The sequence below is a fragment of the Balaenoptera borealis genome (assembly GCF_965194805.1).
Source record: "Balaenoptera borealis genome assembly, chromosome: 1".
Classification (NCBI taxonomy): Eukaryota; Metazoa; Chordata; class Mammalia; order Artiodactyla; family Balaenopteridae; genus Balaenoptera; species Balaenoptera borealis.
The window spans coordinates 140,136,168-140,163,132 of record NC_138860.1 but is presented as its reverse complement, the minus strand read 5'-3'; positions in this window follow the sequence as shown (position 1 = coordinate 140,163,132).

Here is a 26,965-nt window from a genome sequence, read left to right as displayed (position 1 = left end):
GATAGTCACTGTTTTCATATGTCTTCCCCATCAAAGAAGACATTGTATCTCTTAGTTTTCCCAGAGTTTAGCATACTACCTGACACATAGTAGCAATTCAGTAAATGCTAGTTAAATGAATGAAAGCACATTCCATGGTGATTATTAATGGCTTTAATATATTTTCTAATGTTTTAACATTTTAAATAATAAAACAATTAGCTTTAATAAGGTATTTGGAGAATCTCTTAAAATAAGCACAAAAATATTCTATGCATATACTGAAAATCATTTTTATAAAACTGGTAAAATAAAATGATTTTGTGCTAGATTTAGGATTTACCCCACAATCTAATTATCAGATGGTCAAAATTCTCCCCTAAAATTCTGAAGATCACCTAGTAAGAAGAGCTGGAAAGAGAGCTGTAGTTAGTTCATCCTTGAGACTAAAGGGTATATTTTCATTGTGACGTTCAGCGATTTATATATGAAACTCCCATTAATGCTAATGGGAACTGTGTACATAAATTCTGGGAAACTGAGATGAGAACACATCCCTAAATGTGCAAACCAGTGATACACACATATACTATAATTCCAAAGCCTAAGAAACTAAGCTCATAATTTAAATGTGTGGATCTCTCGGTGGCAGCAGATTGAGCTGCTAACACACTTACCAGCCCAATTCATCACAATATGTCTACATCCTTCCAACCTCTACGAGTCCTGGAAGGCAGCAGAAGCTGGTGAACAGCCGACTGCCTTGTCCAGGGGAAAGGTCAGTCTGCAGTAGAAACCTCATCGGGAGAAGGGAGAAAGGGAATGGCAAGGTAAAGCATTGTCTGGGGAAATTGAAAACTTGCCAAAGATCCCTTTGTTTCCTGCTGCTATCACCTTGGTCCTTTCACCTAACAGTTATACCTGCATAGAAGAGGATTTCTGAATCTAAAACCTTTGAATGAGAGGCAAATAATCTGCTCTGCAAGAAGCTGTTTGTAAAGCTGGTTTACTCACAACATACCATACAAATGCTCTGCTTGGGAGAATCAACTGGTATTTCTGAAAATCCAAATCAACTTCAAGGCAAATACAAATACATGATTTCACATATGTGATCACGATCACCAGGTCTTTACAGACTCATTAGAATTTCAACAAGTTATTCTTAATACTCCTTCAATAAGTTTACTTCCAAGTTTAACCCCACCAAAAGCATTAAGTCTAGACTGGGTACAGCCTAGTGAAAAGTACATTGAACTTGGAATTCAAAGATATAGATTCAAGTTCCACTCAATAGTCCTGGGACATGAAATCCCTCTGAATCACAACTTCTTCTATTGGAAAAGAAACTCAAATTAGAAATTCAAATGAAAGCATTTGAAAACACCAGTTTCTGTGCTCAATAATATAATTTGTTTTTAGAATTAACTGGGTGTATTATCCCCTGGAAATTACAGAAATGGCATCTTTTCCTAAAAACCAATCTAATGCCCCAAATAAAATATCTTTCATAATTCCATTTCCTCTCTCCTCCCCCTGCCATCTCCAACTCTGACCTTACCTCTCGCCATCCATAACCCCAGTAATGGGCACCTTGTTTCACCTAAGTGTACTAAAGCCACAAAAGTATGAAACTCCAACAGGAGGGGAAGAACAATAAATCACATTGGGAGTCATGTTGAGTTCATTCTAATTCCAGTTCTGCTAGCAGTACCTACTATGTGCTAAACACTGTGCTAGGAGCTAGAGGTACTTCACTGAACAAGATTCAGCTTCAGTTTCAAGGAAGTCATCCTTAACACATTCTCTCTATCACTGCCCACATTTGAACCAATACGAGAGCCGGTCATTTTTACTTTGAATACATCCACTTGTCTCCATCTCCACTGCCACCACCCTGGTCCAAGATGCCATCATTTCATCATCTCTGCATAGACTGCCACTATAACCTGCTAACTAGACTACCCACATTCCATTCTTGGCCTTTACAGTAACTGTGATTTTTTCAAAACCCAAATCTGGTCCTATCATTCCTCGTGCTTAAAATACGTCAATGACTTCTAGCTGTTCTATAGATAAAGACCAAACTCTTAAATATGGCCTATAAGAAGAGCCTGCATGGTCTGGTCCTGCCTACTTCTCAAGCCTCATCAATCCCTTTCCCCTCTGTGCTTCAGCCATATCACCTCCTTTTGGTGTCTTTCTACGTGCCAAGGTCCCTCCAACTACCACAGAGCCTTATAACATGCTGTTCTCTCTGCCTTTCCACCTAGTTAACTACTAGTCATCTTAGCGCAGTCATCACTTCCTAGGGAAAACCTTCCCTGTCCTCCCTTACTTGGTCAAATCCGCCTTTATATGTTCTCATAACACCATGAGCATCTCCTTAGCACTTAGCACTCATGATTTGATTATTGGCTATGTCCTCCAATGAACCATAAGTTCTGTAGGAGCCAGATCTGTGCCAGTTTTTGCTCCCCACTATTTTTTTCAGCACCTATCACAGTGCCTGGCACACTGTAGCTGTTCAATTAATATTTATTGACTAAATTAGTATGTTCATTAATCAACTTATTCTAGTAATGAATAAAGCAAGTCAGCAGGCATTTATATCTCAATAAGCAAAGACGTAAACTCTGGGAGGGCAGGGGTTTTTGTCTCTTTTATTCACTGATGTATTCTCAGAGCCCAGAGTAGTGCTTGGCATACAGTAGACACTCCATCAGTATTTCTTGGATGAATAAATTAAGAGATAAAACATGGATAAGCTCAAAGAATGATGATAACAAATAGCAAGGCTTACTGGCTTACTACATGTTCTTTAACTTATTTCATTTATTTGGTGTCTGCTTTACTAGGAGAATTCAGTGAAATCCTAAACCCAAACACTTCCTTCCTGAATGACCTTGGGAAGTCACATAACCTCTTTGAGATTCTGTTTCCTCATCTTCAAAATAAAGGTAATGCCATCTGTTCTGGCTTCCTCACAGGGTTCGTGTGAGAATCCAAGGAGACCATGTAAACTATAAAGGGGCATTTGGATGAGTAGACCCAAGCTAGTATTTTTTGAACACTTGCTATATGATAAGAAATGACAGAGAGACTTCCCTGGTGGTGCAGTGGTTAAGAATCTGCCTGCCAATGCAGGGAGCATGGGCTCGATCCCTGGTCCTGGAAGATCCCACATGCCGCAGAGCAACTAAGCCCGTGCACCACAACTACTGAGCCTGCCCTCTAGAGCCTGTGAGACACAACTACTGAGCCCGCGTGCCACAACTACTGAAGTCCGCGCCCCTAGAGCCTGTGCTCCACAACAAGAGAAGCCACCGCAATGAGAAGCCCGCGCACCACAACGAAGAGTAGCCCCCGCTCGCCGCACCGTGTGCAGCAACAAAGACCCAACGCAGCCAAAAATAAATAAATAAATAAATATTTTTTAAAAACAAAAGAAATGACAGAATAGTGAGTCCCTCTGTGCTGGTCACAACATAAAAACCCCTGAAAGCTCATGCTTTTTCCTCTTCATTCCTTTCCCACATCTCTATTTATGATTATCAATTATGGCCATTCACACGCTCTCTAGCACTTTGAAATACAGATGCTGGGAAATACAAGGCACAGAAAGAAGTGGCGAAGGCAGGATAAAGTAGAATTTATCGGAACAAGAGATTCAGCAAAAAGTCTAAATGTAGAGCAGGGACATGCAATGAGGCATCTGAGATTACTCTCAGGCTAAAGGATGAGGGCAAAACTGATTCAGTAGGGATGCCACTGAATGTCTGGCATCAAAAATAGGTATTACAAGTTTGATGAACATTCTTTCCTGAATAAAATTACCTAGGAGACATTAATTGATTGACAGAAAAGAGCATGGGGAAGGTCAATGCCTATAGCTGCCTTCTCTTTATTCTACAAAATACTTCCAGGTTGTGATAGTGGTATGCCGGCATGCTGAGAGCAATCAGTACATCTCATGTTTGCCTACTCTAGAAAAAGAGAGGTCCTCTTCTCACCCTCCCCATCACAATCCACATGCAATTATCCACCATCCCTTCTCCTTCTCTATTCATAATTACACTCCTCATTGAAGGGCAAAGCAAAGTCCTCCAGATAGACTTGTTGATACTAGGCAGTTAATTCAATGTTTCCTTGTGGAAGTAGGTTTGTTTGCTGGGATGCACTTGTGTGATGTAATAAGACAAGCCAAGGGGACTGGGCATGACTAAGGATCTTCTCATTTTCATTATTCTGGGTTTCACACTTTTATTCACTACCTGAAGAGAAGTACACACATTTAATTACACACTCATATTGAGAGGTTCTCATTCACCTAGGTTTATTGATTAACCCCTTAAAGAAAGCATAAAAATTTCTTCCTTTTTAAAATGTTTTAGCTGGTATATTCCCTTGACACTTATAAGAAGAGCTCAAGGTTTAACACTTTAAAGAGACTCCAAAGCCATGGCAAACTTTCTTCTCCCAAAAAAACTAGAACTAGAATAAGGTTTTCACCTGATTTCTGAATGTAGTGAGTTTCAGAAAGATTTCTGAAAAGAATCTTCCATGGTCTTCACAGGAATGAGGCTTTTCTCCTCCAGTATTTGATGTGTATTTTTCCCAAAGTACAGCTTCTCTTCTGTAATTATACAATATAGGCATTCATATGAATGTTGTTTAAGAAGTGATTGTAAAAAAAATGGCGTCAATGGGGAAAAAAGAGGAGGGTTTGCAGAGTTTCAGGTTCCTAGCAACAAGGTGGAATAAAGAAATTTATAATGCATGAGTATATTTTAGTTCTGAAAGTGAAAATTATATTAGTTGATTAAATCATCATTCAGCAAATCCTAAACAGCATATATGACTATATCAAAATAAATGAGATTTCAGACCTGTTATTATCACATGAGAAAAAAGGCAGAAAATTCTAATAAGTTGATATTTTTTAAAACACTTCAAAATAAACAGTAGCACCGTTCATAGCTGCCAAGAAAGAACCACAAGAATAAGTTGTCAAATGAACACCCAGCCACTAAAAACAAACATGCATGTGCTCCCAATACTGTGTGAATAACAACCTTTCTCCTGCAACAGATGTAGAGCCAACAGCTGCATGTGATACAAATCATGTCTCTAATTATTCTACCTCCATATATCCTACTCATATTGTGAAAACTCTCACTGTAAGAGAAATGCCTATTCATTATACCTGCCAGGCTCTATACAAAATTCAACTGGGAAACTTCATCACACCAAAACTATAGTATCTCTTTGCCCTTCAAGAAACCTTAAATGTAAGGAATAGGTGTAGTGGTGGTGCATTCAAATTCTGGCTCTACGGCTTCCCTAGTGGCACAGTGGTTAAGAATCCGCCTGCCAATGCAGGGGACACAGGTTTGAGCCTTGGTCCGGGAAGATCCCACATGCTGCGGAGCAACTAAGCCCATGCGCCACAACTACTGAGCCTGAGCTCTAGAGCCCACAAGCCACAACTACTGAAGCCGTGAGCCTAGAGCCTGTGCTCTGCATCAAGAGAATCCACCGCAATGAGAAGTCTGCGCACCGCAATGAAGAGTAGCCCCCACTCAGGGCAACTAGAGAAAGCCTGCATGCAGCAGCGAAGACCCAACACAGCCAAAAATAAATAAATAAAATAAATAAATTTTAAAATAAATAAAATTAAATTAAAAAAAAAACCAAATTCTGGCTCTATCACTTACTAGCTATGTGGCCTTAAGAAATTTATTGAGTCTCCTTGAATCTTGGTTTCCTCACCTATTCAATGGGGATAGTGGTACCCCCTTTAGGTGCTTGTGAGAATTAATTGAGATGCTATTAATCTATAAGCACAAATGTTAAGAATTCAATGAATAGTAGCTATTAGACAAGTGATTTCATGCATTAATAGCTGGATCATCTAGGTAAACAGTATGTGTTTTCCTTCAAGAAATTAAAAATAGAACTACCATATGATCCAGCAATTGCATTTCTGGGTATAAGGAAACAAAATCATTACCTTGAAGAGATATCTATACTCCCGTGTTCATGGCAGGATTATTTAAAATAGCCAAGGTATGGAAACAACCTAAATGTCTGTTGATGAATGAATGTATAAAGAAAATGTGATTATATATAGGAATATTATTATATTCCAGTTATATTATATTAATTATATTATATAATGGAATATTACTCAGCCTTTTAAAGCAAGGAAATCCTACCATTTGCAACAACATGGATGGAACTGGAGGGTACTATGCTAAGTGAAATAGGCCAAACAGAGAAAAATAAATAGTGCATGGTATGACTTATAAGTGAAATTTTTTTAAAAAGTTGAACTCATAGAAACAGAGTAGAATCGTGGTTACCAAGAGTGGAGGGCAGGGGGGAACAGAGAGAGGTTGGTAAAAGAGTACAAACTTTCAGTTGTAAGATAAATAAGGTCTGAGGATCTAATGTATAACATGGTGACTATAGTTGATAATACCATATTGTATAATTGAAATTTGCTAAGAGAGTAGAACTCAAGTTTTCTCACCAAAAAAAAAAAAAAAGAGAGAGACAGAGAGATAAGTATGTGCAGTGATGGATGTTAACTCAATTGTGGGAATCCTTTCACAATGTATACATATATCAAATCATCATGTTGTACAATTTAAATATCTTATAATTTTATTTTTCAATTATACCTCAATAAAGCTGGCAGGGGGAAGGTGGAGTGCTACATCACTCAAGGGAAAAAAGAGAAAAGACACAAATAAAAAAACCTAAAATCAGAAATGAAAGTGGAGACATTCCCTGCTGACCTTACAGAAATAAAAAGGATTATGAGAGAATACTATAATACAATAAATTAGACCACCTAAATGAAATGGACAAATTCTTAGAAACACATAAATTACCTAATCTGAATCCAGAAGAAATAGAAAATCTCATCAGACCTATAACAAATAAAGACACTGAATCAGTAATCAAAAATCTTCCAATAAGAAAATAGTCTAGGATCAGATGGCTTCGCTGGTGAATTCTACCAAACACTTAAAGAAGAATTAACACCAATCATCGTGAAATTTTCCCAAAAAATAGAATAGGAAGAAACACTTCCTAATTCATTCTATGAGACCAATATTACTATGATAACAAAGACAGATAAAAACACAAAAAGAAAAAAAATTATAGACCAATATCCCTTATTAACATAGATGCAAAACTTCTCAACAATATACTAGCAAGCTGAATCCAAAAGCATATTAAAGGATTATACATCTACACACTGTGACCAAGTAGGATTTATCCCAGGATTGCAAGGGTAGTTCGTAGGAAAATCAAGCAATGTAATACATCACGTTCATAGAACGAAGGAAAAAAAACAAGTGATGACATCAATTGATAGAAAGGCATTTGACAAAATCCAACACTCTCTCATGAAAAAAAAAAAAAAAACCTAGGAAAAATAGAAGAGAACTTCCTCAACATGATAAAGGGCATTTATGAAAAACCCACAGCTAACATCATACTCAATTGTGAAAGACTGAAAGTTAAAATTAGGAACAAAACAAGGATGCCTGCTTTCACCAAAGCTATTCGACACTGAACTGGAAGTTCTAGCCAGAGCAACAGAGAAGAAAGAAAATAAAAGACGTCCAAATTGTAAAGGAAGAAGTAAAACTATCTCTATTCACAGATGACATGATCCTATATAGAGAAAATTCCAAAGAATCCACAAGAAAACTATTAGAGCTAATAAACAAATTCAGCAAATTTGCAGGATACAAGATCAACATGCAAAAGTCATTTGTGTTTCTATATACCAGCAATAAACAACCCAAAAAAGAAATTATGAAAGCAATTTTCATAGCTTCTGAAAGAACAAAATACCTAGAAATAAATTTAACCAAGGAGTTGAAGACTTGTATACTGAAAACTACAAAATACTGGTGAAAAGAATTAAAGAAGATCTACATATACAGAAAGACTTCCCAAGTTCATGGATAGGAAGAACTTAATACTGTTAAGATATCATTACTTCCCAAAGGGATCTATAGATTCAAAACAATCCTTATCAAAATTCTAACAGCGTTTTTACAGAAATGGACAAGCTAACCTTCAAATTCACATGAAATTACAAGGGATCTTGAAGAGCCAAACCAACCTTGAAAAAGAAGAAAAAAGTCAAAGGACTCACACTTCTTGATTTCAAAACTTATTACAAAGCTATAGTAATCAAAAGGGTTTGATGCTGGCATAAGAATAGACATATACATCAATGGAATAGAATTAAGGATCCAGAAATAAACCAGTACATCTATGTCCAGTTGATTTTTTGGTACAAGAATGCCAAGTCATTCATTGGGGAAAGAATAGTTTCTTCAACAAATGGTGCTGAGACAACTAGATTTCTACATGCAAAAGAATATAAAGTTAGACTTCTACCTCACACCATATACAAAAGTTAACTCAAAGTGTATCTAAGAGCTAAAACCACAAAACTCTTAGAAGAAAACATAGTGATAAATCTTCCTGACTTTGGATTGGCAATAGATGCTTAAATATGACACCAAAAGCACAAGCAACAAATGAAAAAATAGATAAATTAAACTTCACAAAAATGTAAACTTTTGTTCATCAAAGGACATTATCAAGGAAATAAAAACACAACCCACAGAATAAGAGAAAATATTTGCAAATCATGTATCAGAAAAGGGTTTAATATCCAGAATATATAAAGAACTACAACTCCAGCAACAAAAAGACAAACAACCCAATTAAAAAGTGGGCAAAGACTTAAATAGACACTTCTTCAAAGAAGATAAACAAGTGGCCAATAAGTGCATGAAAAGATGCTCAACATTAAGGACAAATACTACATGATTCTACTTATTTGAGGTACCTAAGCAGTCAAACTCAAAAGTTTTTATCATAAGAAAAAAGTTTTTATAACTATATGGCGATGGATGTTAACTAGACTTATTGTGATGATCATTTTGCAATATACACAAATATTGAACTGTTGCATTGCACACCTGAGACTACTATAATGTTATATGTCAATTATATCTAAATTTTAAAAATAAAATAAAGTAGTCAAACTCATAGGAACAGAAAGTAGAATGGTGGTTTCTAGGGGCTGCAGAGAGGAGGAAATAAGCTGCTGTTCAATGGATACAGAGTATTAGTCACACAGGATGAAAAAGTTCTAGAGCTCTGCTGTACAACATTGTGCTTATAGTTATTAATGCTGTACACTTAAAAATTTGTTAAGAGGGGATATCTCATGTTATGTGTTTTTACCATAAGTTTTAAAAAGATGCTCAAAATCATTAATCATCAGAAAAAAATGTAAATCAAAACCACAATGAGATATCATTTCACAACCAGTAGAACAGCTATAACAAAAAAAAGGAGAATACAGTATTAGTGAGAATGTAGAGAAATTGGTATCCTGGTACATTGCTTGTGGGAATATAAAATGGTGGAAAACAGTTCTCAAAACCTAAACTTAGAATTACCACCTGACTCAACAATTGTATTTGTAGGTATATATGTCAAAGAATTTAAAACAGGACTCAGGTATTTGTATGTCAATGCTTACCACAACATTGTTCACAGTAGCCAAAAGATAAAAACAACCCAAGTGGGACTTCCCTAGTGGCGCAGTGGTTAAGAATCCGCCTGCCAATGCAGTGGACATGGGTTCGAGACCTGGTCTGGGAAGATCCCACATGCCGTGGAGCAACTAAGCCCGTGTGCCACAACTACTGAGCGTGCATTTTAGAGCCCGTGAGCCACAACTACTGAGCCCGCGTGCCACAACTACTGAAGCCCGTGCACCCTAGAGCCCGTGCTCTGCAACAAGGGAAGCCACTGCAATGAGAAGCCCGAGCTCCACAACGAAGAGTAGCCCCCGCTTTCCGCAACTAGAGAAAGCCCGCGTGCAGCAATGAAGACCCAACGCAGCCAAAAATAAATAAATAAATTAAAAAACAAAACAAAACAAAACAAAAAAAACAACCCAAGTGTCCATCAGCAGATGAATGGATACACGAAATGCAGGATATATATACAATGGAATATTATTCAGCTATAAAAAGGAATGAAGTTCTTATACATATTGCTACATGGATAAAACTTAAAAACATTGTGCAAAGTGAAATAAGCCAGACATAACAGGGCAAATATTGCATGATTCCACTTATATGAAATATCTAGAATAGGCAAATTAATTGACACAGAAAGTAGAATAGAGATTACCAAAGACAGGAAGAGGGAGGAATGGGGAGTTATTGCTTAATGGTTACAGAGTTTTTGCTTGGGGTGATGAAAAAATTTTGGAAATAGTTATGATTTGTAGTATAACATTATGAATGCAATTAATGCCACTGATTTGCACACTTAAAATGGATAAAATGGAAAATTTTATGTTACATACTTCACTACAATAAAAAGTTTTTTTAATTAAATTCATTATCTTTCCCCTTCCTCCCCCCTAAAAAAGCTGGGCCATCTACAATCAAGGCTGTCACACAATTATTTGTTTTCTCTTTAACATTGATCTGAGCTCATACAGGCTAAGGTGGGAGAGAAATTACCTTTATAGTGTGGACCCAGAAAATGTATCTATAGTAGCTTCAGAATATCTATAGTGGGAGGGGCTTAGAGTTGGCAATCTGGTTGAAAGAGGAGGTAGTTCTAGGAAATTTCTTTTGAAGCTGCATTTGCAGAGCAAGCATACAGTTTTTAATTAGAATGTATTTATTTGGGAGAGGTTCTGGGGGTCTGCCTAAAAGAAATTATGAAAGAAGGGATTTTAATGCCACTGTAGGCAACCCTTTTGGTGTTGCCACTGAAATTGCTCAAAATGCTATTGTCAAATGGCTTCTCTCACAAACCTTTCATTCTCACAGAAATTATGGCATTTTCACTGCCACTTCCCTGTAAAATGATGTGCTTTACATTGAAAATTTCAGTTTAATTCAGTATTTGTTATTAATTCAGTATTTCAGTATCTTAATTCAGTACCTGCTATGTGCAAAGAATTGAGTGAGAATCTTAGGATAGAGAAATTTGAAAGTCCAATAATTCATTAAGCAGTAACTGTTACATAGATTCTGGATTCTGTAATAAAGGGCTATAATAGCAACTGATTTTCTAGGTCCAAATAACAATGTTTTCATTCCCCAAAGACAAAGTTAGACAGGAATGTCATTAAAACTTAATATTCCATAATAATTTTTTTAAAACTTTCTTTCTTTCAAGAAAGCTTGGCATTGTCTTGGTCAGCACCAGCCTTATGATTTGGGTTTATGATATAAGTAGTATATTATTTATCTATTGCTGCATAAAAAATTACCCCAAAGCTAGGTGACTTAAAACAACAATAATCATATATCAATTCTCACAGTTTCTATGGGTCAGAAATGTAGACAGGGCACAGTGAAGACGGCATCTGCTCCATGATTTCTGTGCTTCAGCTAGAAGACTTGAAATTTGGATCATCTGAAGTTTACTCTTAGCTGATGTTGCCTGTTGGCTGGGGGTCCAGCTGAAGGTGTTGGCCAGAACACCCATACATGGTGTCTCTTTGTGGCCTGGGCTTCCTCACAACATGGTTTTAGGGCTCCAAGAGCAAGCATCCCGAGAGAGAACGCAGTAAAAACTGTCTTTTGTGACCAGTCTCAGAAGTAATGCAACATCACTTGTGCTGCATTTTATTGGTCAAGGCAGTTATACAAATTTTTCTGCAATTTCAGTGCACAGATCTCACCTCTCAATGAAAAAATGTTATCATCACATGGTAAGAACATGTGGAATGGGATATGTACTACTGTGACCATCTTTGGAAAACATAATATGCTGTAAGCAAGGAAAGAGTTTCAGAGTGTTTCCTGCTGCTGAAAGCTTTAGCTTACTCTATCCCCTCTTCTAAACTTGCTGTTAAATGGGGCTGACATTTACTTTCAGTCTTCTGTAAAGTAACTTCAAAAAATTTTATTCAACTATTTTTAAACAAAAAGGGAAAGACTGATTTAGTAAGAATGTAACTGAGCAGGACCCTATGGAGGCTTCCCAGGACAGATCCCCCCCATATCCTCCACCTGCCTCTTGTTTGTAAAAAAAAAACTTTAGTCTCCTAGGCCTTCCCAAAGTTCCAAAGAATAAATTTAATCAGAGAAGTGAGAAAATGCAGAAACAAAGGAAAAGAGTCAAGCAAGGCAAAATAATAACAGTTTAGCCATGAAACAAAGTTAAGGACCTTTAGTTCCTCCTGGAGGGCTACAGATGAGATTCTGAGCCTTATCCTTTGACTTATTTTACAGATACTGACACTCCCACCAGGAAGAAGAAGTTAACTGTATGCTGACCACAAGCATGTAGAACTCAGACCGGTTGGAACAAGAAGGTTGATGATGTTGACTCCTGATTACCTCACCACCAACCAATCAGAAGAATGTCCATGAGCTGATCATGCACCCTGCAACCCCCTTCCTCATCCTGTCTTTAAAAACCTTTCCCTGAAATCCATCAGAAGGTTCAGAGTTCAGGCCTTTTGAGCATTAGCATTTTGAGCATTACCCATACTCCTTGCTTGGCTTTGCAATAAACACTGCACTTTCCTTTATCACAAACTGGTATCAGTAGATTGGCTTTACTGCACATGGGTAAGTGGACTCAAGTTTGGTTTAGTAACAAGAAGGCAGATGACATGGCAAGCTTTAGCCAGAGTCATCCTGCTGAAAGTTACACTGAGAAAGTTGGATAGGTGGATTGGTTGTTAATGTGTCAAGTCAACCTCACTTTCCTTCCACCATGGACTTGTAGTGGCTTACTCCTACTGCTTTAATTTTCTTTGCCTTTAGCTACTACTCCCATTATGATTTCTCCTTGGTTCAACTGGATTTTAATTCCCGCTCCTTTATGGCTTTATTCATGCTATTCCCACCACCTAAGATAATACAACCATATTTTCCAAGCTGTTTTGTTGCAAGGAATAGATATTTACTAAATCTAGTTCAATTAACAAATACTTTATTATAGGGTTTATATGGGGCAAATTTTCTGACCCAGATATTCATAGAGCCAGACTTCACTGAAACAAGAGCTAGAAAGAAAGCTTGGAAAAATAAATCAAAACTTTCTTCTTAGAGCTCATATGGTCTTTCTCATCTCTGCTATTTCTATTTCCCCCTGTCTCTTCCCTTCTCTTCCCTTGCCTTCTCCTCTCTTCTCCTCTTCCCTCCACCTCCATGCTTCTCCCAACCTCCCAAAGATGGGGCTGCCCCCCACCCCATCTTCTCCCAGCAAGCTTCCTCCGGATGTACCAAACCCTCTGTGCTACCAGCCTCAAATCTATGTCTTAAAGGTCCACCCTTACCACCAGTAGGCAAAAATCTCTGTCTCTTGGGACAAACTCTTGAGAAGGAGAGAGAGTATAAGTGATCACCCTACCCCTGCTAATCAACTGTGTCCAGAAAAGGTCGAGTCACATTTTAAAAATATGGCTGCTACATCTTGTACCTAAGCAGGGAATATGAACAGAGCAGGCACCCCCAAACACTATTCTACATCAATTCCTTCTTTCACAAAGGTTGCTGAACACAATTGGAGAAAAATCTCTCAACTATGAGTACCAGTGCTCTTATTTCCCCTTCCAGCTAGTATTCTTTCACGCTTGTTCACTTACTCTCTCATACTGTCTCCTTTCCTTCACAATCAAGTTTCGAAGGAATCATCTGTGCTCAATGTTCCTAATTCTTCCCAACTTACTCATTTCAAAAACTAGTGAATGAAGTTACTGGCCTTACCGTTCTGCTGAGACTGCCCTTGCCATTCCATGCTTGTTGCTCATTCAAGGGGACATCTGACAGTCCTTAGCTTACTAGACATCCCTAAAGTGATTAACTCAGTGAACCATTCCCTTCGTCATTCCCGTTATCTTTTTTCTCTTAATAAATCTGTTGTTGGCCCTTTCAGATTACCATCTTTTAGTTTGTGGATTTATTTCCATTTTTATTATTTAATTACATTCCTTTCTTATCATCATTTTTCCTTCTGCTTTTGGGGGGTTTATTCCAACTTCTTGAACTGACTCTTTATTAATTTTTTAAGAAAATGTTTTATTGTGGTAAAATATACATAACACAAAATCTACCATTTTAACCACTTTTAAGTGTACAGTTCAGTGGCATTAAGCACATTCACATTGTTGTATAACCATCTCCACCATGCATCTCCAGGACTTTTTGCATCTTCCCAAACAAAAACTTTATACCTGTTAAACAATAACTCTTCATTTTCCCCTGCCCTTGGCCCCTGGTAAGCACTATTCTACTGTCTCTAATTCATTAATTTTTAATATCTCTTTATTTGCTAATATATGAATTTAAGCTATAAATTTTCATCTGAGTATACTTCTTCTGCTATATGTTTTGATATGGTGTAGTTCTTTCACTGTTATCTAAATATTCCATAGTTTCTATCATAATTTCTTCTTAGATCTATGAATTTAGAAGAATGTTTTTTAGATTCCACAATATAAGAATTTTTAAACTTTTATTTATTTATTTATTTTATTTTTGGCTGTGTTGGGTCTTCGCTTCTGTGCGAGGGCTTTCTCTAGTTGCGGCAAGCGGGGGCCTCTCACTATCGCGGCCTCTCTTGTTGCGGAGCACAGGCTCCAGACGCGCAGGCTCAGTAGTTGTGGCTCACGGGCCCAGTTGCTCCGCGGCATGTGGGATCTTCCCAGACCAGGGCTCAAACCCGTGTCTCCTGCATTGGCAGGCAGATTCTCAACCACTGCGCCACTAGGGAAGCCCAGAATTTTTAAACTTTTGATGTTCATTTTTATTATATATTATACTTACATTATTATACTGATATTATGCTATAACTAGAAAGCATGTTCCATATGGTTTTGGTTCTTTAGAATATATTGAACTTCCTTTTGGCTTAATATGGGTCAATTTTTAGAAATATTACATGTATGCTTGAAAACAGTGTGAAATGTATCAGAATACCCCATTAACAGTGACTTAGGCAATAAGACCTTTAATTATCTTGCATAACTAGAAATCTGGAATTTGGATGCTCCAGGATTGAAAGAGCAGTAGCTCAATGGTGATACCAAGGACACAGACTCTATTTTTCTGCTCCTCACTCTCCTTGGTCCTCATGCTTGGTCATAAGATAGAGTTGTCCCCATTCCAAACACAACATCATCACACCACTGTTTCAAGCAGAAAAGAAGAAGATAAAAGGCTTTCTCCTCATAAAGCTCTTTTACCTAGGAAGAAAAACTTTCCCCAGAGCCCTACATCAGGCATTCCCCTATGTCTCATTGCTCAAAATGTGTCCCATGGCCATCCCAAGCTGCAAGGAGACTAGAAGGCAAGAATATGGAAAGGAGGAACAAGATAGGCAGGATGCATCCCCTCAGGTGATGGACGCCTCACTACCTCAAATAAACGCCTTCCTTGGTCAATAAGCAGGAAACAAGCACTGACATTTCTTATATGTGCAGTTAGATACTTGGAACCTAAAAGTGAACTCATCTCAGAGCCAATTGGCCAGAACTAGTTACATGGTGCAGCCCAATTACAAGGGGGCTGAGAAGAATAGCTTTCCATGTGCCCAGGAAACAACAATGGTGAATATGATAGTGGCTACTACACCATTCATGCAGTTTCTTGTTTCTGTAATTTCTGTAATATTCTTTCTTGGAATACCTTTGCTACAATCAATGAACCTACAATGACACATCATTATCACCCAGAGTCCAAAGTTTACATTAGGGTTCAACACTTGGTGTTGTACATTCTATGTATTTGTACTATTGTATAATAACATATATCCACCATCATAGTATTATACAGAATAGTTTCACTGCAACCTTCTTTTACTGTCTTCATAGTTTTTCCTTTATCAGAATGTCATATAGTTGGAATCATACAGTAAATATGATTATTCAGATTGGTTTCTTTCACTTGGTAATATGCACTTAAGTTTCTTTCATGCTATTATAAATGGAATTGTTTTCTTAATTTCCTTTTCAACTGTTCATTGTCAGTGTACAGAAAGGCAACTGATTTTGATGTTCTGATTTTGTATCCTACAACTCTGCTGAATTCACTTATTAGTTTTACTTTCATCAGAGGTTTGTAGTTTTCCTCATATTGACTCTTGTACATATTTTGTTACCTGCTCATTTTTAATACAATGCTCTTACTTCAGAATGGCTTCTAGTCTTCCTTTTATTTCTTAAATCATTATAAACATTTATTTTATAATCTCTTTCAAAATATTCCATTATTTCTAGTTCTTCGAGTGCTAATTCTGTTGGTTGCACCTGCTGACTCTCCCTTATGGAAGCTTTTTTCTTTATATGGTTTGTAATTTTTTTCTATTCCATTTCAGAGGAATTTATTTATTCTATAGCCGTCATTGGTGCCCTGGTTGTAAAAGTATGGAAGATACACAGTATTTCTAGGCTCGTTTCTGCAAATATGTTTCTCTCAATAGTATCAATGGCCCTGGACTATTTCTTGGATAATGTATCTTATATCATGAATATAGAATAAATTTGGGCATCACACATACATATAGCACAAGCTTGGGATTTTAATTTCCCAGACAGATGCCAAGATTCTTTCCACATATCTGGGACAGAGAGTTTTTCTAGCATTTGAGTATAAGAACTAAGTTGTAGGGCTTCCCTGGTGGCGCTGTGGTTGAGAGTCTGCCTGCCAATGCAGGGGACACGGGTTCGAGCCCTGGTCTGGGAAGATCCCACATGCCGCGGAGCAACTAGGCCCGTGAGCCACAACTACTGAGCCTGCGCGTCTGGAGCCTGTGCTCCGCAACAAGAGAGGCCGCGATAGTGAGAGGCCCACGCACCGTGATGAAGAGTGGCCCCCGCTTGCCGCTACTAGAGAAAGCCCTCGCACAGAAACAAAGACCCAACACAGCCAAAAATAAATAAATAAATAAATAAAGGTGTTCCTTTAAAAAAAAAAAAAGAACTAAGTTGTAGGCTCTATTCAGGAGCATCAGTTCTAGGTTCACTACCTTTCATAGATTTCTTGGCCAAATTTCTTATCTCTGTGTGGGCATTAGGAACCTGGCCCCTTACTCATAAATCCCGTAAGTCTCCCTAAGTCAATTTCCTCCATACAAGCAATGGGGTCCATCAGTGCAGCTGGTGCACAGACACTGAAGCCTCCTTCACTGGCCTTTCATCGACACAGAGTCACCCGTGTGGACTGATTTGAAGGCTTCAGAGCAGCAACTCAACCCAAAGCAACTTCTCCAATCAGGGGCCTAAAATTCTACCACTAAAGATTAATTTTTATGGAATAAGCATTGCCCTTACACTATTCTCTTTCCATAGACAATATTCTAAACAGACCTGTTTTGGAGACAGTACCTCTGGGACCATTTTTCAGAATGAGTTTGGCATACATCCAGTCAAATATATTGTCCCCATCGGTACTCATTTGTTCGGTGAGGTAAATAAATTCACATATCATGTAAATGACAAGGAGGGAAATGAGCAGGAAGAAGAAAGAGGAGGCATTTTACAGATTGTCAAGACACAGGCACTGAAAAAACATTTTAACAAAATTAAAATGAGCACTGTTCCTAAGAGGGAGGTAGAATACACCTCTTGGTTCTTGCCTATGCAGCAAGAACCCCTCTTTTCCAGGGTAACCCACTCATGCAGTCTAGGTAGAGATGATACTGGAGGGGCAAATGACCCAGGCCTAGCCAACTAGTATGAACCATTCCACTAGCCCCAACTGGTCCACAGATGGGGCTTTTCTGCTGGAGCTGACAGGGAAGATGGTCTCTTCCACCGAGGTTGATACACTAGGAGGATTTGAGTCTGTGGTTGCCTGCAACCATTTTTGCTCCACGTGGCGAGAACTTGGTGAAGAATGACACAGGAGAGATACACAGAGCCAAGAGATAGAAAGAGAGTACAAAGGAGACTGCTATGTGCTCACTCTTTCCTCTGGTCACACAGTGAGACTGTATTTCTGTCTCCCTTGCAGACAATTGTAGCTATATGACTAAACTCTGGTCAGTGACAGTGATCCTCCAGGCTGTCCCCCACTCCCACCTCAACATCTATCTGTTGGCTAGACGTCAAGTGTCCAGCAGAGGACTCTGAGGCCCTTGGAGTAGCAGGCTAGAAGATGAAATGGGCTTGAGGCCCTTAATCATCATAAGGAAGGCCATTCACTAAACATGCTCATTAAACTGTTAGGTATACAGAAATAAACTTCTATTGTGTTGAGCTACTGAGATTTGGGGGTTGTTTATAACAGCATTTAGCCCATCCTGATTAACAGATAATACAGAGACCTACTGACCTTGCTTGAGTCCATAGAACCATCTAGGCTTGAAGCTAACTACTCCCCTGGGAAATCCTTTTGTTTAAGTTGGTTTGAAATAGGTTTCAGTTTCTTGCAACAAGAAGAGTTCTGACTGACACAGAGTACAAGAGGAAATGTGTAAAAAAAATTCAATAATACCTTAGTGTATTATAATATACTTATAATCTAGAAGTGTATAATGTACATTTATTATATGTGTGTATATACAAGTGTATAATATATTCTTTTATATATATAAATATATAACTGTGTAAACTGAGTTACAAAATCATTTTGGGAATTCCCTGGTTGTCCAGTGGTTAGGACTCTGCGCTTCCACTGCAGGGGGCCCCGGTTCGATCCCTGGTTGGGGAACTAAGATCCCACCAGCCACGTGATAGGGACAAAAAAAAATTTTAAATAAATAAAGTGTCAGTTTTTTAAAAAAAATCATTTTGCTTTCTAAGAGAGAAACTAGAACAGTATTAAAGTTGTGAGCACCTCAGAGCTATTGTCAATTCAAATATTTCTTGAATTCTATAGGCCAGGAAATTTTTCCTCCAACTCAGACAACGACTTTAAATAATAGTTATACTGTTAATTGTTGAAATAATATGCCATAGTCTTTTTCTCCTCAATCATTAATGTATAATATTCCAATAGTAATTTATCACCAAGTCAGGTAGGTCAATATGTGAGAATACAAAGATAAACCCCAGCCTTGTAAATTTATACCTTTAGATAAGAAAATCAGAGACAAAAAGGAGTTTAGAGATCATCTAGTCCAACTCTTTCATTCTACAGATGAGAAAATTATGGCCTAGATAGGTGAAAGTACTTGTCCAAGTTCACACAGTAAACAGGTGGCAAAACCAAAGTTACAACTCAGATATTCAAAGAGAGGAAGAGAACCAAAGTACAGGAGAGAGGGGGCATCACTGATAAAGTAAAGAACCTTAGCTAGGAGGAGGAAATGAGATCCAGAGCACAAATAGAGAAATTAGCCTTAGATTTAAGGATGGATATCTCTTACATTTAAGCTAGAAGAAAAGGGTGGGTATGAATACAGATAAAAGTTTGTTAAGGGTCTAAAGAAGTTGCATTTACCATAAACACCATAGTTTGCTGTTTTGTCACACTGTCTCTCTGATCTCCCTTAAGGCAGGAACTATAGAAATATAGTCTCTTGAAAGGGAGAACACCTCAGGAGCCAGGCAGAAAGGGCACAGAAAAAAATCCCAGAGTTGTGGACAATGAACTTTGCCAACATCACAGCTTAGCTGAGGCCCACTCTCAATAACAAAAAGTTCAGGAATTAAAATCAAGCCAAGGAAACTTTAGACCTACTCTGGTGGACAGACTGACCAAGCACATGAGAATGGGGTTTACGGAGTAAATGTATCCCTTGGGATGAAATAGGGAGGGTACTATAAACAGAGACAAGTCCTACCAACAGCCAGACAGCTGGTAACAAAGGCCAGGCTGCACAAAGTCTTTCTGGCTGCCCTTTTACATACGAGTAAGAAAAGCATACATCTCTGTTGGGTGTGAGAGTGATCTGGCTGCAACATCTGTCATGCCATTGATTGCCAGGCTGGCTTCATTCGTTCTGGCTGGCTAGGCTAGGGTCTCCTTTCTTCCTTACCTTTCCAAGTACATCTCTTCTCAAGCTGCGTGATCTGTCAAAGAAGGCATGCTTCTCTAATAGGGTGGACCATTCTTCAGAGAATACACTTATTATCAGGAAATAACCCAACTTGACTTAAAGGCCCCTAAATAATCTCTTAGTTCTGACATATTTTTTTCACCCTTAAAGGATTATCTTTAGTGCCAACAGCACCCAGCCTGGCTAAGGCCTCACAGGAAAAGAGGTTCCAGCTCTGGAATTAAAGATTCAACAAGCAGAGTCCAAAGACTTTCATACTTTCAACTAGGATGGAAAGCCTACAAAATTAAGAAAGACATGGAACAAATAACTGCTATGAGGACATTGTAAGATGTCTTGACCTTTGTGCTTCCTCTGCATATATGCTGGGGAGGCAACACAGCTTCATGGGCTTTAAAATCATTAGAGTATGTCCCAGGTCCTTTTGTCTTCATACTTTATTGACTTCAGTTACCATCTACGTACAAAAGATTTCCTGTCTAGAACTCATTCTAGAACTCCTGACACTCATGCCCAATTACCTACAAAACTCTTCTACTTTATTAACCCTTAGGCTCAAAAAATATTTATTTGGCATCTACTATGTGCGAAGGAATGTCCCAATCTGAGCTTACTATCTTCAATCTCCTCAAAGGAAAACTGGATGAAGTCTTGGGCCCTACACCAGAGTTTCAGATTGGACTAAAATCAGAAGCATCCACAGAGTGTCAAGTGCTATCCCAAGCACTTCCACCTATGCATCTCGTTTATTCCTCACACTAATCCTATAAAATAAGAATCATTACTTCCATTCAACAGGCGAGAAAACAGATATATATAAAGTAGATGTTTCCAAGATTTTTTAAAAATATGTCTGTTTTATTTTATTTACTTATTTTTTGTCCACGCTGCATGGCATGTGGGATCTTAGTTCCCCGACCAGGGATCGAGTGCCCCCTGCATTGGAAGCGCGGAGTCTTAACCACCCGACCACCGGGGAAGTCCCCCAAGATTTTTCGATTTCAAGGACATTTCAAAAAATATTCAGGAAAGTCACACAGGATGACTAACTGTTTATTTTGGCAAATAGGGACACTGAACAAATCATTTACTATAAATTCACAGAAGATAGGCTATATTACATGGAAGAAACTGAAATGGATATTACCAAGTAAAAGAAGCCAATGTGAAAAGGCTACCTACCATATGATTCCAATATATGCACATTCTGGAAAAGGTAAAACTACGGGGACAGTAAAAAGATTAGTGGTTGCGAGTTGGGCAGAAGAGGGATGAGTAAGTGGGGCACAGAGGATTTTTAGGGCAGTTGAAACTACTCTGCATGATACTATAATGGTGGATACATGTCAGTATACATTTGTCCAAACCCATAGAATGCACAAGACCAAGAGTGAACCCTGATGTGAACTATGGACTTTGGGTGAAAATGATGTATAAATGTAGGTTTATCAGTTGTAACAAAGGTATCAGTCTGGTGGGGGATGTTGATAATGGGGGAGGCTCTGCATGTTGGGGGTGCAGGGATCACATCAGAAATCTCTGTACCTCCTTCTGAATTTTGCTGTGAACCTAAAACTACACTAAAAAGCTTTTTCTTTACAAAGAAAAGATAGGCTATATATATTGATATATATATACACATACATATATATGTATGTGTATATATATATATATATATAAATTTTACATATACATGTGAATATAAATAGTTCTTTCAATTCAATAAATTTAGCTTTATGGAAAATTTATATTGTCTTTCTTTTTTTTTGCTGCCTACCAGTGAAAACCTTGTCATAGGCCCTGAATTTGGGGACTACTCATTTGAGTTACTTGCTCAGGGCTCCTGGATTAATGGATAAGTAGTTATAACGGCTTCCTGATATTTGCATAAATAGCAAGGTTACATCTCTCTTCTCCAGCCATCTTTCCAGATACCCTGTGTTGAGCAAATTAAATTATGTTTCCTTTCCTTAAATGATGTGAAACACACAGCAGTGCGGGCTTTACTTTAGGGGAGCTTTAGCTCATACAGTGGGGTTACTTTCTATTTAAAAAAGAAAAGAAGGATCATCTGTGGCCTTGCTTCAGAGATAGAATAATAATTTCTGGTGAATATCATTTTGTCATAACTATATTTTGTGACAATTATAAGGTTATTTACAGTATTATCAAAATAAATAAGAAATCAGTTGACCAGGGCTTAAAATTTTAGTTTTCAGAGTAAACACAGTAATAATTTTCAAATCATAGACAAATAAAATCTTCCAGTTTGTTAGAAACAATAAAAATTAGTTTTATATGTACTTTCTAATACTGAAATGAACTGATTTTTTTTAAACTATACAAAATTTAGAATTTAAATACTACCCACTATCCCCTACCTAAAAGTCCTTAAAGAAGTCAAATAATACTGCTTGCTAGACCTAGCCTATTGGACTCTAGGCTCATTAACATTAAAAAATATATAATTTACTATTTGGAGTGACAGGTATATTACGCAATTAATTTTTTGGTAATAAAATACCATTCAGTGAAGAAAGCAAGGCCAAAATTAGCAATCAAGGTGAAATAGATAGAAAGGTAGAAAGAAAACTATAAGCAGTGATGTGACTAACATATTTAGAGTTGTGATTATTGTGATAATTATATTACATTTTTGGTCAAGTTAAAACACCTTAGAAAAAAATTTATTTTTGTATGTCAAAAAAAATGGTCAAATATCACAATTTCATACAGCTCCAACTAATATCTCACAGTCCTCAGTATATTTTAATCAGGTTTTTGGAAAATGTAGCATTCATTTTTATTCAGGAAAATTAAGGGGTCCTGTGACTTGGCTTTATGCCAAATTATCACAGGGACTCAACAACAGAACTAGAAATATAACCTAATGGAATAAAAGAATTATTAATTACACTAATTCAGTAGCACTTACTGAGTGCCTACCATATGCCAGGCAAAGTTGTGGAAGTGTGTGTGACCTTGGGGGGAGTGGACAGGATGGGAAATGGGCATCGTGGGGGAGCAACGTGACGTGCTTTACAGAGATTTAGACATTTGAAGTTTTCCAAACAGAGAGTTTAACCTTGGAAAAACCAAAAGACAGATGTAAGACTACGTCTTTTTTATTTTTACTTCTATTTGTCAGTGAAGTATTTGTTTCTGTAATCAACAGAAACTGATTAATGAAAAGGTGCTAACTTAATCGAGTTATGTATATGAATTCCCCAGCAAAGCCAGGCTTAGCAGGTAGTTTCATATGCTAAGATCAACAACCAAAGCACTTTCTGTCAGGGACTTCAGCTGAGTGAACAGTTTCATGAACTGACATTGTGGCAAAATATTAGCTTTAATAATGAATCTGCTAATTCTTCTTCCCTGCCTGTCTTGTTCAACATTACATTCCCATTACGGCAAATAATAAGCCCTCAATAAATATTTGTTAAATGAACAAATTAGCTGGTGTTTGGTCTTTGATTATAGCATAATAATTCCTACCAGATAAAATAAGTTCGCCATACTTAACTGATTACATATAAACTTTTTAACAAATAGTGTGAATTACCATTCATTCAATTCTAACTTCTTGCCCCACCAAATAATACCATTCATTATCTCTCAATCAGATTTTTTCAAGAAGATCAAATCTATGTAAAGTATTAAATTCACAAATGTTAGCAAATTATTTTAAATATTCTTTTATTGAAACATCCTAGTTTGTGTATTATACTTTGTATGTGTATTTTTTATACTATAAATATAATCAGAGCTACATGTATACAAAAATTCTGTTTCCTTTTATTGCTTACAATACAGTACTATATGGCTACTACATAAAATTGTTATAAGAATTAATGAATTATACAAGAAAGGAATTTTAAATATAAAAGAGCATATTCTAAGTGAAAACATTATTATAATAATTCTACCTCCTTGCCCAGTTATAAAACACAAGAATCATTTTATAAGGCTACTTGTATATTAATTTCCAAATAGTCTGATTAAAGAATGTTTTAATCTATATTTTAGGCAAAACAGAAAATCTAATTTTAACATGTTATCAAGTGATTGAAAATAAAAGCACTGTCAATTTAAGTATTTCAACTGCCAGAGTTCTATAGGCCAGATAATAATTTTAAATAATAGTTACATTGTTAATTGTTGAAATAATATGTAATAGTCTTTTTTTCTCCTCAATCATTAAAATCATATAATATTCCAATAATAATTTATCACTAAGACAGGTATTTTTCTAAGTAATGTATCACCAAACCACATTTTGTTTCTGATGTCATCTGCTGAAATCAATCCATGTTATAAAATGACACATTGGCTAAAAACTTGATAAACTTTGGAATGAAGTTCACCGACATGCTACTAAAAATGGACCCTTTTAAATTTTTTCAACAAATTTAATACGAGCATGGTTATAGAAATACATTAGGATAATAGAAATTCACCCTACATTAGTTTTTAATGAATCTTAGATATCACAATTCTTTCATATACCAAATTTTAATTAGTCTTCAAAAATAATAACTACTATCTCTTGAGAAGTTACAACATGAATGATACCGTGCTAAGCACTTTACATGCTTTACTTCATAAAATATTCACAACTTTAACATACTAATTAGTGTTCCCATTGTATAGAAATGAAACTGAGACTCAGAAGGTTAAGAAATTCGTTCTCAGTAGAAGAATTAGGATTTGAATACCTCAGGTCTATCTGACTCCAAAGCCCATAGTCTTAAACAACCATCCAATGTTAAGAAAAAAGTCCTAAATAAAGAGAAGTGGAAAGTCAGCAAAGTTGAAACACAAAGTTAAATTGGATGTGAAAAAAAAGATATTGCTAATTGTTAAAGAGAGAAGGAAATGTAAACTACACTAAGAGTCTCAAAGATACATTTACAAAATAAGTGAGACAAATAAATTTTCATTTTTAATAAATCAACTTCTTTTGGCAATATTTTTAAGATGATTGCAGAGAATAATCCTTTCCAAAGTCTCCTGATGAACACATTTTTCATTCTCGACTAAAAACTCAAGTTCTTTTAATAGTCAAAATTTTCACACCTGTGTGGTGGTTTCACTAATTAATGTACATTTTTAAACATTTGATAACAAGTTATCAAATATTTGTGAGGAAATAAAGTATGCCTATTTAAGCTTTAAACCGTCATTTGTCCTCCACGGGAAATTAAGTTATTTTCACATCTCAAAAAAATTCATGACACACAATTAAAAAACAACAAACAAAAGTCACATTTTATAAGGCAGCAATTATGTTCATATGGTACCAGTATAATTGAAAGACAGAAGACATTTCATTCGTTAGTTACGCAGAATTTCTTCTAGTGGGTTTCCTCAAGCTCATTAGATATTCCCTGGCTGATTCTCCTAAGTAATTAGATTTTAACAGGATTTTCAACAGATCAGAGCAATCTCTGTGGGTGCCAATAGAGAAGAGTCCCCCCTCTGGCCTTACTAGCAGGGCAGAGCAGATAACATCCAGGCTGGGAGTTAATAGGACAATTACTGGCCTCTTTTAAATGAGTTACATTAATGCACTTAAGCTAAATGACTCTACATATGATTAAATATTAACATCTGCAAAGTATGAAATCATGATATGCAATCAAGTTTTGTTGTTTTAATTTCCCCAAAGAAAGATTTCAATTGTTTGTATAAATGCCTTTAAATACTGTGTATTGGACATTTTTAGGGTATACGAATAAAAAGTTGGAAAGCATTCTTTTTTATATATATATATATTTATTTTATTTTTATTTATTTATTTTTGGCTGCATTGGGTCTTTGCTGCTGCGTGCGGGCTTTCTTTAGTTGCAGCGAGCAGGGGCTACTCTTCGTTGTGGTACACGGGCTTCTCATTGCGGTGGCTTCTGTTGCGGAGCACAGGCTCTAGGCGCACAGGCTTCAGTAGTTGTGGCTTGTGAGCTCTAGAGCGCAGGCTCAGTAGTTGTGGCCCACGGGCTTAGTTGCTCTGCAGCATGTGGGATCTTCCCAGACCAGGGCTCGAACCCGTGTCCCCTGCCTTGGCAGGTGGATTCTTAACCACTGTGCCACCCGGGAAGCTCCAAAAAGCATTCTTCTCACTTAAGAGTCCTAAAATATACTGACTTTTAGGATGCCACCTCTGGCTATGATGGAGTAACTAAAAAAACAGACAAATATACGAAATAATAGTTTTCAGACATGGGACAACAACAGGCAATGAAGAGAAGGCAAAATAAATGAGGTGGTCTCCCTAAGCTGAGAGACAGAGTTGAAAATGTGGGGAAGCCAGGTGGCTAGAATCACAGGAAGAGTACCATGGAGGAGACGGCACCAGAGCACCAAAAAAGAGAGCTCTGAAGATCCACAGAGTCTCATGCTGTGTTGATAGGCACACACATACAAGGAAACTACGCAAGGTTGGAAAATGAACCACGGGAAAGGAGCAGGCGGAACAATTTTCCGAGCTCACACAGGGCTGGGAATAGTTCACATTCCCAACAGCCAGGGCTAAAAACAAAACAAAACAAAAACACCCTCATAATATATAAAGCAACAGGTAAAAAACTCAGAAGGATAATGTCTCAGTAGTAGGAAAATTAGCCCTAGACTAAAAGTTGCTCTAGTCCTCCCTAACAAAGTTTAAAAGCAAAACTCAAAAGGATCAACCTATTTCCAAGTTTTTTGAATGCCCTGGAACAAAGCTTAAAAATATTTATAGGAACATAAAAGAATCCAGCACTAAACAACATAAAATTCACAATGTCTAGCACCCAAATTCACAAAGTCACACAAGAAGCAGGAAAATATGACCCATAATGAGGAGAAAAATCAATCAATAGAAACAGACCCAGAAATCAAACAGATTACAAATTAGGAGAAAAGAACATTAAAACAGCTATTATAAATATACTCTATATGTTCCAGAAGAAAA